Raw genomic sequence first — 15921 nt, forward strand, 5'->3', positions numbered from 1 at the left:
GGTAAACTATCGTGTCAAAGTTAACAATTATAAAGAAAAAATGTATCTCATTCTTAGACCGATATCCAAAACCAGACTTAAATCTAATAGGCGTAAAACTGTCGATAATTCTCCAACCTCTGTCCCATCGCCGACTTGCTGCATTATAACACGATGGGTGTGTCACAAGAGTGGCCGCCTACCGTTCAAATAAAGTTGCTTTCTTAAATCGTTAATACACACCTGGGATTTTTTAAAATTATATTTTCACCCCAAACAAGGAACGTTGCCACATTGATGTGGGTGGCTACTATCAGGGACATAAGCTACATGGGTACTACGAAAGGAGTTGGGCAGCAGCTTCCGGGTCAGGTTACACTTGAACTTCTGCATATCAGTACAGTTGGGGAAGCAGGGTCCCGGAAAGGAATTCCAACGTCTAGCGGTTCTCTGGAAGAAATTACTGAAGTGTAACGCTCTCTTACATCTAGGGATCTCTAAAGTGAATGGGTGTGATTTAGTTGCTTGTCGGGTTTGTACGAGGTATTTACGTCGAGGGGGTACAAGTTCGTCAGAGCATTCATCATTAAAGTACTTGTAGAACAGGCAGAGAAATGCAACATTTCGTAAATGGGACAGAGGCTGAAGCTTAGATGACAGTTCCTGACCTATTAGGTTGGCGACTCTCTTTTGAACCTTGTCTAAGAGCGAGAGAATAGTAGCAGATGCGCCAGCCCAAGTATGAGAACGCTACTCCATACATAGGTTAATGGTGGCCTTACAGAGGTATAGGATACTTTCAGGCGTTAGGAGCTTTCTCGCACGGTAAAGAGATCCTACCTTCTTCTAATCGGACATGTAAATACTCTCAATGTAATTGTTCCAACTCATGTTTCCTGTGAACGTAAGGCCGATGAGTTTAAAGGGTGTACTTTCAGATAAAGAGTCAATGGCCATTGCTATTGGCGGTAGAGAATGGTTCTTGTAATTATTGAAGGAAACAAGTTTAGTCTTGGCAGCATTGAATGTGACCATCCATTTTTGTCTCCATTCCACTACAGATTCGAGGGCATCCTCTAGTGTTTCTGTCATTTCTATAGATATGTGTTCATTTGTTTTCCTGTCGTGTCTGTTATAGAGCGTGGTGTCATCAGAATATATACCCACCTGACAGATAATTTTGTCAGGGAGTTCATTTATGAGTATCAGGAATAATAGAGGTCCAAGGATAGACGCTTGAGACACTCCCGCATTTATATCACACTGTTTAGATGTTGAAGCATTTCTCCTAACAAACACCCCGGATATTTTAGCACAAAAGTGAGTGTGGTTTTTATCTGGGGTTGTTTCTCTATTCTTTGAAAATAGATTTTTTAACGTTGGGTTATGGCTGGAAAAGGGGAAGACTTCCTATGGATGTTAAAGCAGATCAAATAACAATGTACACATATTGCAATATATGTAAACTTCACTAACTTTATTTACATGATTTACAATTTGAAGTAAATTAAAATAGTCTTTCTTCTTGATAGTTACATGTTTCAGTTAATTTCATTAATAGTTACTTGCGCTAGTTATTTGCGTCGGCTAACACTCTTAGCTAGCTTATCCTATTGGAGAGGAGTGGTATCTCTAGCTGAGGACAAAAAATATGCGTCTTACCTCATAGCAACCGAAAACAGAGAGAGAAAAATATTCTAAAAAGTGGATAAAAGGTATAATGAGGTATGATCCATGTATCCCTACGCCTGTAAGTTTTTACCGACGGTTTACAGTTCTGCTAGTGATCGTTATAATTACGCGGTGTGGTGGCATGTTAACAAAAAAAAAAAAATGCCACAACATCTCTATACCTTTTTTTTTACAATATTTAAATTGATTGTGCTCTGATGAACGCATAGTACTTCTCTTCACTGGAATACTTACATCGACTTACCCGAAAAGCAGAAAAATCCCACCTCTTCACTGTTGAGGTTTCTACATGCCAGAAAACTTGTGTATTCTAATGATTTCCTCTATAATACTGTTAGACTTTGAAATTCTCTTCCTGTTTTCTACTTTTTTTTACACAGTGATCACCACTTATCAAGGCCCGGAAGCCACTCAGGGATAAGTGTTATTGCAAGTACATCACTTTAGAGTGGAGATTTCATGAAGTGTTTACTTAAGGGGGCGGTTCATTTGGAATTTGTTAACATTGGACTTGAAGACATCCAAGTTGTAGTCAGGTGGGAAGCAGGCAGACGGAACAGAGTTCCACAGGCGTGCAGTTCTAAGAAAGAAGCTTTGTTCATGGAATCCACGTTTTGATTTAGGCACAGATAAAGAGTGGGGGAAATTGTTCACACTGGATTCAGCTAGACGGGTGTTTTTCGTGAAAGATTGGAGAGGGGGACCAGAGATTGGAGTTCAGACGAGCACCTGCCATGGAAATAAAGATAAAACAAGGATAGGCTCGCAACGTCTCTTCTGTGGGAGAGAGGTTGCAGGGTAGAGAAAAGGGCATCCCCCACTAAGCCACGAAGTCTATTTTGTACTCTGTCAAGGAAGGATAGGCTCTTTTTAGCAGCTCCTGCCCAGATATGGCAACAGTATTCCATTCATTTCCTGGCTGTGGTACCTGTACATGTTCTAATAGGATATGGACAGATATCTAGCAGCATAACTCCTTACAGTCCCTTGTTAGACACAATACAATGCCCCTCAGGTTCTAACTGATAATATGTCTTCTTCTGTGCGAAAAAGGAATTAACAAAAATTAAAAACATCATTGGATTAACACCATAATTAAATGCAATATTTCGTTTAATAGAGAACAATTTTCTCAAACCCCAGCGACATGTTGGCTTAGAAAGTAGTTTTATTTTAAGGCTACAATGTAATTAAAGACAATATTTTGTATGTACCAATCTGTTGTTTTTAAAACGTGGCTTATTTGGAAAAAGATACAAAAGATGATTACATCGCGCACAATAATTTCCGCCATTGAAAACCTGAAAAGTAATTTGGTTTTGTCTACGTTTGCAATTATTTTAGCGAATGAGAATCGGAATCCACATCTGAATGCCGGTACGTCCTCATTAAAATCAATTTCTCCCTTCCTCCTCCTTTTTGTTTTGCTATTAATAGTTTGGAAGTGTTGTCCTTTGTTTGTCTTTGATGAAGGACAAAACGAACTTCAGCTTTTTCCTGGTTACCATTTCTGTAGAAAAATACGCGACTAAATATTCGTTGTTCGATGCTGAAATTGTAAACAGTAGCAATCTTTGTTTCGTTAGATAAAGGATGTGGGGGAATACAGAGGGGGTGGGAGTGATAGAGGCTGACAAATAAGGAATTGTAGGATAAGAAATAAAGAAGGTAGACAAACGAATAAAACACATGCTGGAGGAGAAGAAGGGAAGAAAGAGGTAGATATATAGATAGATTTTTTTTTACACAGTGGTCACCACTTATCAAGGCACGGAAGCCACTCAGGGATAAGGGTTATTGCAAGTACATTACGTTATTGTGGAGATTTGATGAAGTGTTTACTAAAGGAGGCGGTTCATTAGGAATTTGTTAACGTTGGACTTGAACACATCCAAGTTGTAGTCAGGTGGGAAGCAGGCAGACGGAACAGAGTTCCACGGGCGTGCAGTTCTAAGAAAGAAGCTTTGTTCATGGAATCCACGTATTAGATAGAGAGAGAGAGAGGGAGCGAGAGTGAGGGAGCGAGAGAGAGAGAGAGAGAGAGAGAGAGAGAGAGAGAGAAGTGAAGCTTAATAGTGTAAACGCTTTCAATAAGTTTCCAGATATTCTTTTTACAGCCATTTAAAATTGTCATAGACTCTTGAAAATTGAGTATGTTGCTGCTATACATCTTATGAGACGTCTAACGAGTTTTTATTATCTAAGATTCCAATGCACAGATACATCAGCAATTGAAATACACCTTACTAAAGTCAGATTGTGACAACTAGTAAAGTTCAAATATGCAATCTGAACGTGTGGATACGTTAGAAGAACGATATACACTAAAAATTATGTTTTAAACTTGGTAAAAAATCACAAGAATGTATGAAATGCAGAACCAATACTTAAAAACAATGAGTAAACTAACTGCTTCCGAATCAACTTGCATGAATCGAGCATTAGTTTTTAAGTGACATCCGCGATTCAAGGAAAGCATGGGTATGCGAAGATTGAGGAGAGGTGTGGGATCAGTAGGGAAGTCAGAACACCAGATTTGTTTCGCCAAATATAGAATTTCATGGATGACGTGAATCTATAGAGACAATAAGTACACAGTTAAATATCAATGTAAAAATTTTCATGTGTACAGAGATTGGTTAAAGTATGAATTGAAAATTACTTTTGACAAAATGTCACATGATTTAGCGCAGCGAATTCCTATTGTAGAGCAATTACAACCAGAAACTCTGCATGACACATTTCGAAGGCTTTAAATGATAACCGAATGTTTGTGTGGAGAGTACTGAAACGTTTCACATAAGCTGGTGAGATCAGGAAATTTGGTCCACCTTGGAGAGTAAAATATCAGCTCCTCACTATACATACGAGAGACGTACAATAAGTAATGCCCCTGATCCACTTCCCAAAGCAGTAGCGCAACGAAACTTGGCAGAGTTATTAGTGTTTCTCTACATAGAAACCACCCAGAGTTATGCATTTCTCCCATCGTTTACTGCAGCTCTGGAGACCGTTTTTGTAGAACATCCCAGGTTATTCCTCCAACCACGTCGTGACTTCAGAAATCAAGTCTGCATCATCTGGGAAACGGTTTCCTTTAAAAAACGACTCCATGGCTGGGAAGAGGTGAAAGTCAGATAGTGTATGGTCAGGAGAGTAGGGAGGATGGGTGAGATTTCATAACCACACGCCCCTACTTCTGATCTGGCGACATGCGAGTTGTGGACCGGAGCATTGTCCTGCAGGAGGAGGGTACCTTTGCTGACCTCGTCCCGCGTCTTGTTTTTGATAGCTTCCCTTAATTTCCTCATAAGTGAAGCATAATAGGCTCCTTTAATTGTGGTACCTTTTGCCAGGAAATCTGTCATCACTACTCCGTCCTGGTTCCAGAAGACTGTGAGCATGACCTTGCGAGCAGAGGGCTCCACCCTTGCCTGTTTTGGAGATGATGAATCCAAGTGCTTTCACTGCATTAACTGGGCTTTGGTCTCTGGATCAGAGTGACGGACCCAGGATTCATCCTGTGTAATCAGTCTTTTAAAAAAACTTTGACTCGTCCTCTTAGCACATATCCAAATTCATCCTCGAGACCTCGACGCGTTCTCGCTTCTGGAATCGTGTGAGCAACCTTGGAATCCCTCTTGCAGACACATTATGCATATGCAAATGGTCATGAATGATACTTTCCACAGACTTCTGGCCATGTTTGAATTCACGATGCGAGCGTTTTACAAGGTCATATGATGGGACATTATCACCATAAGTTTCTTTCATTTCATCAAAAGTCTCCTGTGGTGTGCACCCTTTCAAATATAAAAACCGAATCACTGCTCGACATTCAACAGGCTCCATTTCACACCTGACTCAGTTCAACCACCTATAAAAAATCAGAATCTGCAATTAATTCAGAGCTGTTATTTGTAAGGTAACACGTAGAGATATAAATCATTGCACATGCAAAATTTCAGCTAGATCAGACAACTGGGAGTGGGTCAGGGGCATTACTTATTGCACGCTCCTCGTATCTGGATGCGTTGAAGAAAAAATTACGTAAGGAATTGGTAAAAATTGCACAAAACATGATTCGTGACTCGTGTCGCTACCAGCAAGTTATTGATGCACAGGGCGGTCACATTGAATAAAGTTTAGATATTTTGTAATCTAGTCATAGGATTGTATATATTCGTGTTTGTGTGATCTTTATTGAATAGTTTACTTAATTAATATTAGAAAGAATACATTATATACGTTATTTATTAAACAGGAGTACTAAAAATTACCGTCTGAAGTGAGAGAGTGGGGGCCAGAGAGAAAATATAGTCAATATTTCATAAGAAGATAAATAGAGAAAAGATCTAAGATAAAGAAGTATAGAGACAGAAAATAAGAAAGACCCTATCAATAAGAGAGAGAGAAAAAGTTAAATAGGTAAATTTGTTTTATATTTATATGTAAATGAGAAAATGACAACATTGTAGGTTTTATTAACAAAGCAATAGAGTGAAAAAAAGTTTCTTTTATTCTGTTTTTTCTTGGCCGCCATGTTTGTTGTTCTATGTGGAATGTGCAAGGGAGCAGAAAATTGGAAACCTAAAGAATATGAGAGAAAAAGAAGAGAGGAAAAGGCAGACAGTAACGGACAATAATGCGTGACTATATATTGAAGATAGTGCTTGATATAGGGTCAGGAAGGGAAGAAGTAGAAATAAGGAAACAGAACAAAATACAGACAAACCGAATGAACGAAAGCTGATTAAGAAAAAGGTCTAAGAGTTTTAGAGAGAGAGAGAGAGAGAGAGAGAGAGAGAAAGAGAGAGAAAGAACTTTAAAAGTAAGAGAGAAAGATGTTAAATCTATCTATATAGTCATCTATCTATATTTCTCTCTATATATATATGTGTGTGTGTGTGTGTGAGAGAGAATTTGGGTTTGAGGACACGTCTCAACCGATATAGTAAACGAACTTTTTTATCTACAAACTTGAAATTTGGTATATAAAATATCCAGACATAGGAAATACCTTTATAATTAGTGTTACTCCGGGAGGAACAAGTTGCTAAGGGGTAAAAATTTAAAAAATTGTTAGTGTGGGAGTCAATGGATTTTTATCTGTTTGTCAGCTATTGTACGGAATTCGCATGCGCTAACGACTCACATGTCAGATTTCTTATATAATGTACGATTAAGTTTGGAAACACTTTTAAAGATCGTGTCAAGCTGTCCTAATTGTTATAGTAGTTGACTTACGGCATTTATGCTTGGGTTTCGATCTCAGCTGGAGTATTTTTTTTGCTTTTAAAAATAGAACTGTTTAGAAAAAAATACTCGCGTTTCTGTGTGAATCAAATTAAATATTTATGCATATTTTACAGCCAGGCAACGTCGGGCAGCTTGCTAGTGTAATATAGCGCCAGGACCCCAGGTTGGGAACGGTCGTAGTTAGTAAGTTCTCCGCTGCAACAAAACCAAGCAGCCGTCTTTTATTGATCGTCTATTTTATTTAGTTTTCTGGTTGTTATGGTAACGGCCAAGGCCGCAGAGTTATTTCCCCCTTGGCCGTGCATTTTTCTCTCTTACTGGCCGTCAGCTGTCAATCGCTTGTCATAACAATGTTGTCGGCTGAAAGAAAATTAACATGCACACAAAGATCAGACGTAACTCAGCATACCAATCAAGACGTAAGACATGCTGGCTTTTTATATAAAAATATATTTTGTTTAAGAATTATTTTTCTCGTTCTGTACATAGAGATTTTTATAAGTTAACAATTTAACAGTGCGGCTTACTGTTCTGTTTCAGAGATGGAGAGGAGGGGAAACGTTATGCTCTCGACAACGCACGTCTCATCTATCGGCGTCTCTCTCTCCTTTCTTTCTTCTTCTCCTCTCCTCTCTTCTCTACTGCTGGACTCCAAAATCACCTCTTTATATTAACATGTGTTGTTGCTTGTTTTTTCCACGCCACCTGTCGATCACTCTGTTATCGATAATGGATCACTCATTTCCTGGTCACGTTTCTCAGCATTTCTGCATCTGACCCAGAGACATCGTAACCCACTTCTCTTCAGCTGACCGACTATTGACTTTGTTTATACACGTGAGTCCACAACCTCGTGCAAGCTTGATATGACATTCCAAACCTTCATTGTAGTGCAAGGGATGTCACGTTTCAGCCAAAAATGTATCTCCCCCTCAAACTTTCATTTTTGTAAACAAAAAAAAATCATCTTCTGATTTCTCTGTTTACGACGTAATCATTTTTCGCTTCGACTGGTGGACAATCGATTATTCGATGGCCACCTTTCAAATCTTTTATTATCTTCTTTTTTAAAGAAGTTTTTCTTTTCAGTTTTGTATCGGATGGTCCCAGTCATCCATTACATAACACTAGTATTGTATAAAAAATGACGCATAAAAACAGGAAATATAAACAAAAAGTACAGGAAGTACGTAAGGAAGAGACGGTACAATCTTAATAGGTAAAAGCCGTTAAAGTGATAGAAGTGAGTGATATAGTTTAAGAGGGACAAAAGAGAAAAGTGAACGAGACAAAATATATGACGAAGTTCCGCATTTGCCCCCTCCCCTAATTTAGCCCCAAATGACCCCAAGGGAGTCAAATCCTGGTTAAAATGAAATACCATGCAGTGTTAGGTCTTTACATATATAAATTTTAGTTTTGCACCACGCAAAAAATGAAATAACCAAGTCGAACATTTGCCCCTCCCATTTAGCCCCAAAAGTCCCCGAGGCCTTATCATATTTTAATTTGAGTTTAGCACCATGCAAAACTACTAAATAGACATACACATAAAATTATCGACAAATATATTAAAATAGTCCCGAAATGGAGTGTTTTTATTAGCCCTAAAAGGGCCACTGGAGCACAAGCAAGAGTTATCGCGAAGTATAGACAAACAAAATTATATAGAAATAAGTTACTTAAAACTTTTAAGAAATATTTAGAAACATGTATATTTTTTAATAAGTATAAAAGGGCCAATTTTAGCCATTTTAACCCGAAAGGGACCCCCAGGAGGCAACCGTAGGTTTACCTGAAAATCAGTTATGTTACTTTTTTTATTCATTTCATGTTTAGTGTTTGTGCAAAATTTCAAAAAATTCCAAAACGTAGTTATTGAGAAAAGAAGGGACGAACAGAGAAGGGTGAATTTATAATACAGGTTTTTTTGTCAGATTTGTCAGGTGACCAAAAATAGAATGCAGAGGAATAGAGAGAGAGAGAGAGAGAGAGAGAGAGAGAGAGAGAGAGAGAAAGGAGAGAGAGAAGGGGAGGAGAGAACCAACAAATATAGTTTCTAAATTTCAAAATTAAGGTTCATTAGTCGTCTTATTTAAATTCTGGATTCTGCAAACAAACGTTCTTAACTTCAATGTTAAAGAACTAGGACGCAGCTAATAGATTACTTTCTAAAATTCAGTTGTAAAGTGGCACTGAAACCTGTAAAGACTATGGCTGGAGCGGTAAATGTTTTGGTTTCGATTCTAGCTAATGACAGGGGCGGGGGGGTACTATACACAGATTCGAAAAAGTTGTCCAAAAACAAATAAATGAAAGTAAAGGTAAGGTAAATTATGTTTATACATAACTGGATAATTTTTTAGTGTTTTTATTAAATTAAAATGTTTAATTGGCTCGAGAAAATTTAACTTTTGTTTTTTTAATAAATTGTTAGTTGAAAGCACAGGATAGTGACAAAACACCATCCCCTCCCCATGGCTGAAAAAATAACGGTTTTCTTGGTAGAAACTTTTCTGTTTACACCTAACAATTTCTGGTGCTAATGCCATTACTGATCCGCGCTATTTTTTAAATCGTATTTCCAAGTTCAATTAAAGTTTTATGATATGTCTTTTTTTATTCAATTGTAAGGTTAAAGTACAGAATAGGTTCAAACCACCCTCCCCATTCCATGTTAAGAATGCATTTTTAAATAATAACGTTATTATTTCAGCACAGTAAATGAAAAAGTTCTCTCTGATTCTCTCTCCTCAAATCTCGAGTGCGTGGTTCAGTGAGGGAAGACGTGGCTGGTTACCTTTAATTACCTTAATTTTAACCAAACAGCTATCTTTACATAATCAACGCTCTAATCCCCATTTGGCATCAAATGAAATTGATGGCTCTCGTCTAGGAGAAGCCCCGTGTTTTGACAAGCTGCTGGGTTTGTCCTTTACTCGTGATCTGAAATGGAACACGTACATCAAGTCTGTTGCCAAGGTCGCTGGAAAGATGGTGGGATTCTTCTACCGCTCCAGAAGATATCTCACTATAGATGCAATTCTCTATCTATATAAAAGCCAAGTACGTCCAAGGATGGAATACTGCTGCCATATCTGGGCAGGAGCTGCTAAAAACAGCCTATCCTGCCTTGACAGAGTACAAACTAGACTTCGTGGCTTAGTGGGGGTGCCCTTTTCTCTACCCTGCAACCCTTCACCCACGGACGAGACTTTGCGAGCCTATCCTTGTTTTATCGTTATTTCTATGGTAGGTTCTCGTCTGAACTCCAATCTCTGGTCCCCCTCTCCAATCTTTCACGAAAAACAACCGTCTAGCTCAATCCACTGTGAAAAATGTCGCCCACTCTTTATCTATGCCTATATCAAGACGTGGATTGCATGAACAAAGCCTCTTTATTAGAACTGCACGCCTATGGAATTCTATTCCGTCTGCCTGCTTCCAACCTGACTACAACTTGGATGTGTTCAAGTCCAACGTTAACAAATTCCTAATGAACTGCCCCCTTTAGTAAACACTTCATCAAATCTCCACACGAGCGTACTGTACTTGCAATAACCCTTATCCCTTATATCCTTAGAGTATGGGACATTTTTCACAGTGGATTCAGCTAGAAGGGTGTTTTTCGTGAAAGATTGGAGAGGGGGGACCAGAGATTGGAGTTCAGACGAGCACCTGCCATGGAAATAACGATATAACAAGGATAGGCTCGCAACGTCTCTTCTGTGGGAGAGGGGTTGCAGGGTAGAGAAAAGGGCATCCCCCACTAAGCCACGAAGTCTATTTTGTACTCTGTCAAGGCAGGATAGGCTGTTTTAGCAGCTCCTGTCCAGATATTGCAACAGTATTCCATCCTTGGACGTACTTGGCTTTTATATAGATAGAGAATTGCATCAGTAGTAGGATATCTTCTGATAAATACAATTTAATTGGCTGTCTTCCAGTAATAAACATACGTTTTTGTAAGCTTTATAACCCTAGTGCGTCAAATATTTACATACACGTTCTCATGTATGTCTTTTTTAATTAAGTTTACCTACAGCAAATTTTTGTTGTAAACTTTTTTTATATCGGCAGCAATAACACTATTCGATAGTTTCGGGTGTAGAAAGTGTAACAACGTCATCATTATCTCCAAAACAATGTAATTCACAACGCGATGACAAGTCGCACACATGAAAGAAACTACACGAGCTGACAGACGAGCACCTGACTGGGTTGATTAATGTTTCTTGCTTTTATACAAATGTCACGTTCTTTTTAATTATTATTTTTGTCAGCATTTCTAATTTTGTTGTTTTGTTTTTTTCGGTTTGCTTTCTAGCTTTCTTTCATTTCATTTTCTTTTTGAAATAATGGACTACATTTTCGCAAATATACTCTGCAATAAGCTAATAAACATCATCCGTTAGGGTTAGATAGTCATAGATGACTAAGAACGTCCGCTGTCCTACAAATACCGTTACCAGTTATAATTAAATAAAGATATTACACAACACGTTTAAATATGTGATAGTCGTGAGACTGACAACGTAATTAAATGAGCAAAGCTTCATATGGGTCTTTTTTTCCAATACGGTGTAGTGTATCCTAAGGTTATGTCATTTAACTATTAATTACTCAAAGTGTAGTTGTCTGATTAATCAAAACTATTGTACAGTACTTCTGGATATTTTTTTTTTTATTATTATTACATTTTCACCCCAAACAAGGCAAATTGCCATTTTGGTGTAGGGGGCTTCTATCAGGCGCAACAACTACTGGCGTACTATGTAGGGATTTGGGCAGCAAGCTGTCGGTTCACGTTACACTTGAACTTCTGCACGTCAGTACTGTTGGGGAAGCAGGGACCTGGAATGGAATTCCAGCGTCTAGCGGTTCTGGGGAAGAAACTATTGGAGTAAAAATATCTTTTACATCTAGGAATCTCTACAGTATGGGGGTGGGATTTAGCAGCCTGTCGGGTTTGTCGAGGGTGCTCACGTCGTGGGGGCACAAGTGATTGCAGTTCGTCAGAGCATTCATCACTAAAATACTTATAGAAAAGGCAGAGGGATGCAACATTTCGTCGATGGGGCAGAGGCTGAAGCTTAGATGCCAGTTCATCGGCTATCATGTTTGCGACTCTCTTTTGAACCTTGTCAAGGAGCGAGAGACTAGTAGCAGATGCACCAGCCCAAATGTGACAGCAATACTCCATACATGGGCGAATGGTGACCTTATAGTGGTACAGAATACTTTCGGGTGTTGGTAGTTGTCTAGCACGGTAGAGAGGGCCCACCTTTCTTGCAGCGGCCCTGGCAACGGTTTCAATGTAATTGTTCCAACTCATGTTTCCTGTGAACGTTAGGCCAAGGAGTTTGAAAGATGTACTCTCAGATAAAGAGTCGTTGGCCATTGCTATAGGCGGTAGAGATATAATCGGATCCATCCACAAAATCTGAAAAAAAAAATCACGAGTTAAAAAAAATATTGTATTTATATTTATACACGCGAAAGCTAAATGCCCATTGCCTTCTTTTCTGCAATATCGGCACGTTAAGCAACGCTGAGCCTGGTTAATACCAGATGAGTGAACATATGGGAATTCTAGAGGCTTTATGTGCTCTCTGCTTCTCTCGGCATTTGTTTCCAGTCGCCCTGAACATACACTTCACTTGCCACTGGTATTTAAGAAGGTCGACTCAGAAGAGGGGTGGTTAGAAATTGCGCACTTCCAGCCACAAAAATGTCACGCGCTGGCACCCCTTCGTGAGTATCCATAGCCTGTCAACGACTGAAGGAGCTCTATATCATTAAAAAAACATCGAGGTTATGACCCTAATCTTTCCCATAACTTGGACCTTGAATTTGTATATACAAAAATTAGATCACAGTTGGATTATGCTGACTATTTGTACGTTTTATTGACGGTTGATGAAGCGATGTGGTAGTTTGTCTGTATGCAAACATGGAAAACAAACGCTACATCTACGCTTAAAATATAAGGTTGCTTTTTTATGAAAGTTAAATATTGTCAGAAAAAATATTCACTAAAATTAAATTCAAGATTTAATGGGTTTAAAAAGCAGCATTTGTTCTTAATCCAGTTTTTCTTAGCTGGATTATCTTGAGAAAGATTCGTTTATGAATCGAAAATAAGAGTTTGCCGTTTCTGAATTTTGGAGATGAGGATTCTTTATTTGTATCATGTTGATGCATTGGACAACTGTTCTTATCGTGAGTGCGATATTGACAACGTTTTGGTTAATATAACATCCGACCTTCAGTAGTTGTAACCCGGGAATTTGGATAGAATTTCGAACGGAACCCTATATTTACTTTACAGGGGTAGCGTACTCTTGTTCCGTCAGCAATGGCTTGATAGAGGTCCTAAGTAATTCGCAAATGTATATTTCGATCGCCCCCACTGAGGATTGAACATTTTACTTTCAGGAAAATTTCACTTTTAGAACTGATTTTCTCAGTACTCTAACCACTGCGCCACAGATCCACATTCCCGAGTTCCGAGTTTGACAATATGCACCTGAAGATGGTTGGAGGTTACATCGACCGAAACCTTTTTAAAATCACACTCAAGATGAAAACAGGAGTCCGATAAATACAAATAATCTATATTATTAATAATGTTTATTTATTTATGTGTAGGTATACATACCAATAAAACATTCGAACGAATTCACCGAATTGAATGTTTTCCCCCTCTGAAAGATGTGGGTTCATAGATTGAACTTATCCATACATGGTCAGTAACGAACAACTCCGAGTCAGACAAAAAGCCTGACATAAGGGTTTGAGGGCCGTTTCGTTTTTGTTGAAAAAGTTACCTGACCATGTCAACGGAATTTAGCACTGTCTGTATACAGCCGTGGTAACATCCAAGGATGGAATACTGCTAACATATCTGGGCAGGAGCTGCTAAAACAGCCTATTCTGCATTGACATAGTACAAAATAGACTTCGTGGCTTAGTGGGGGATGCCCTTTTCCCTACCCTGCAACCTCTCTCCCACAAAAGAAAAGTTGCTAGCCTATCCTTGTTTTATCTTTATTTCCATGGCAGGTGCTCGTCTGAACTCCAATCTCTGGGCCCTCCCCGCCAATCTTTCACGAATAACACCCGTCTAGCTGAACCCACTGTGAAAAATGTCCCCCACTCTTAATATGTGCCTAAATAAAAACGTGGATTCCATGAACAAATTTTCTTTCTTAGAACTGCACGCATGTGAAACTCTGTTCCGTCTGCCTGCTTCCCACCGGACTACAACTTGGATGTCTTCAAGTACAACGTTAACAAATTTCTAATGAACCGCCTCCTTAAGTAAACACTTCATCAACTCTCCACACTAACGTAATGTATTTGCAATAACCATTACCCCTGAGTGGCTTCCGGGCCTTGATAAGTGGTGACCACTGTGTAAAAAAAAACATCTTTCGGCATACGGCAGGACTTGTGGCGCAATGGATAACGCGTCTGACTACGGATCAGAAGATTCCAGGTTCGAATCCTTGCAAGTTCGTAATAATTTTACCTATCATTTTATCCAACGTTTACTCATTACCCTTACCCTTGGTTAGGGTATTTTTGTTTTTTCAGTGATTTTGTTTTATGTGTATAGGAATTTCCCATAATCCGACTCAAAGCGTAAGCGTTGATTGAAAGACGATGTTGAGTGTACTTGATGTTGAGTTTACTTTATTGTGTGCTTTACACGACGTTGTGTGTGCTAGCTCGGCGCAGCCGCTAGCACGAAATACATTATTTTTTTAGTAATTGTGCAATTGGTTGTTATTTTTAAACCGCCAAATATCGAATTTATAATCCAATACCAAGAGTGCTTATGGATTAAGAGTAGGTTATCGTTTAAAAATAGTGAAAGAAATAAAAGAAGCAACAGCGAGATTGTTGAAATTTTTATTATTATATAAATTCCTTATCTCGAATATTGCGTCTTCTTATCTAATTATCTTATAAAAATATGTATTTGGTATTTATACTCACTTTATATGTACAGAATCATTTAATTTGGAAACTTGCACTTTTTTAGAATCTCAATCTCTACTATTATATCAGAAAAAAAAATGCGTATTGTGTATGAGTTTCTTATTATAATTCCGAAACGGCTGAACCAAGTTTTTGAAAATTTCACACATATCTAAGTTATATGTTTGGCAGTGCTTTTAGATAGGTCATGTACACTAAACGATAAGTATCAAAAATTAAAAAGAAACATCTGATCCTTATATATATAAAAACGGATTTTACAGATAATATTTAAAGTTACACAGGTCAATCTTGATATCAAATCGCAGCAAATCATTTCTTCTAAAAAACACAGAATTATAGCCATCTGAAGATGTAGTTAAGTGGTAGAACATTCGAATACGTATCACATGAACCTCTTTATTAAAAAAAGAGGAACCATTTTAAACTGCCGCACATCATTTCTTCGCCTACATGTTTAAAAATTAATCATTACGTAATTAATCAGTTACTTTTCCAGATAATTCATCGTCACACTCAAATATCAGCTGGCGTGGTATAGTAAACAGATGTAAACGGAATTTTATGAACGAAATTATTTTTTTTATTATTCATTATTTATTTTTTTATTCATTATTTATTTTTTATTCATTATATATTTTTTAATTATTGCTTTATTTTTCATTTATTATTTATTTTTTATTAACTATTTATTTTTATTTATTATTTATTTTTATTCATTACTTTTTTATTCGTTATTTTTGTTTTATTAATTATTTATTTTTTTATTATTTATTTTTATTCTTTATTTTTTTATTATTTATTTTTTATTCATTATTTATTTTTTATATTCATTATTTATTTATTTTTATCAATTTTTTTTCATTATCTTTTTTATTCATTATATATTTTTATTCATCATTTATTTTTTATTTATTTTTTATTATTAATATTTTTATTCATTTTTTTATTCATTATTTATTTTTCTATTATTTTTTATTACAT

The 15921-nt window shown here is 37.5% G+C and overlaps 1 non-coding gene across 1 annotated transcript; it reads left to right on the forward strand.

The window, feature by feature from the left end:
* Positions 1-14379: 14379 nt before the first annotated feature.
* On the forward strand, positions 14380-14452 carry Trnar-acg (transfer RNA arginine (anticodon ACG)). The gene has a single exon. It is a non-coding gene; the product is annotated as a tRNA-Arg (tRNA).
* The last annotated feature ends 1469 nt before the right edge of the window (positions 14453-15921 follow it).

This window comes from Euprymna scolopes, chromosome 27, assembly GCF_053919585.1.
Source record: "Euprymna scolopes isolate OS-2025 chromosome 27, ASM5391958v1, whole genome shotgun sequence".
Lineage (NCBI taxonomy): Eukaryota > Metazoa > Mollusca > Cephalopoda > Sepiida > Sepiolidae > Euprymna > Euprymna scolopes.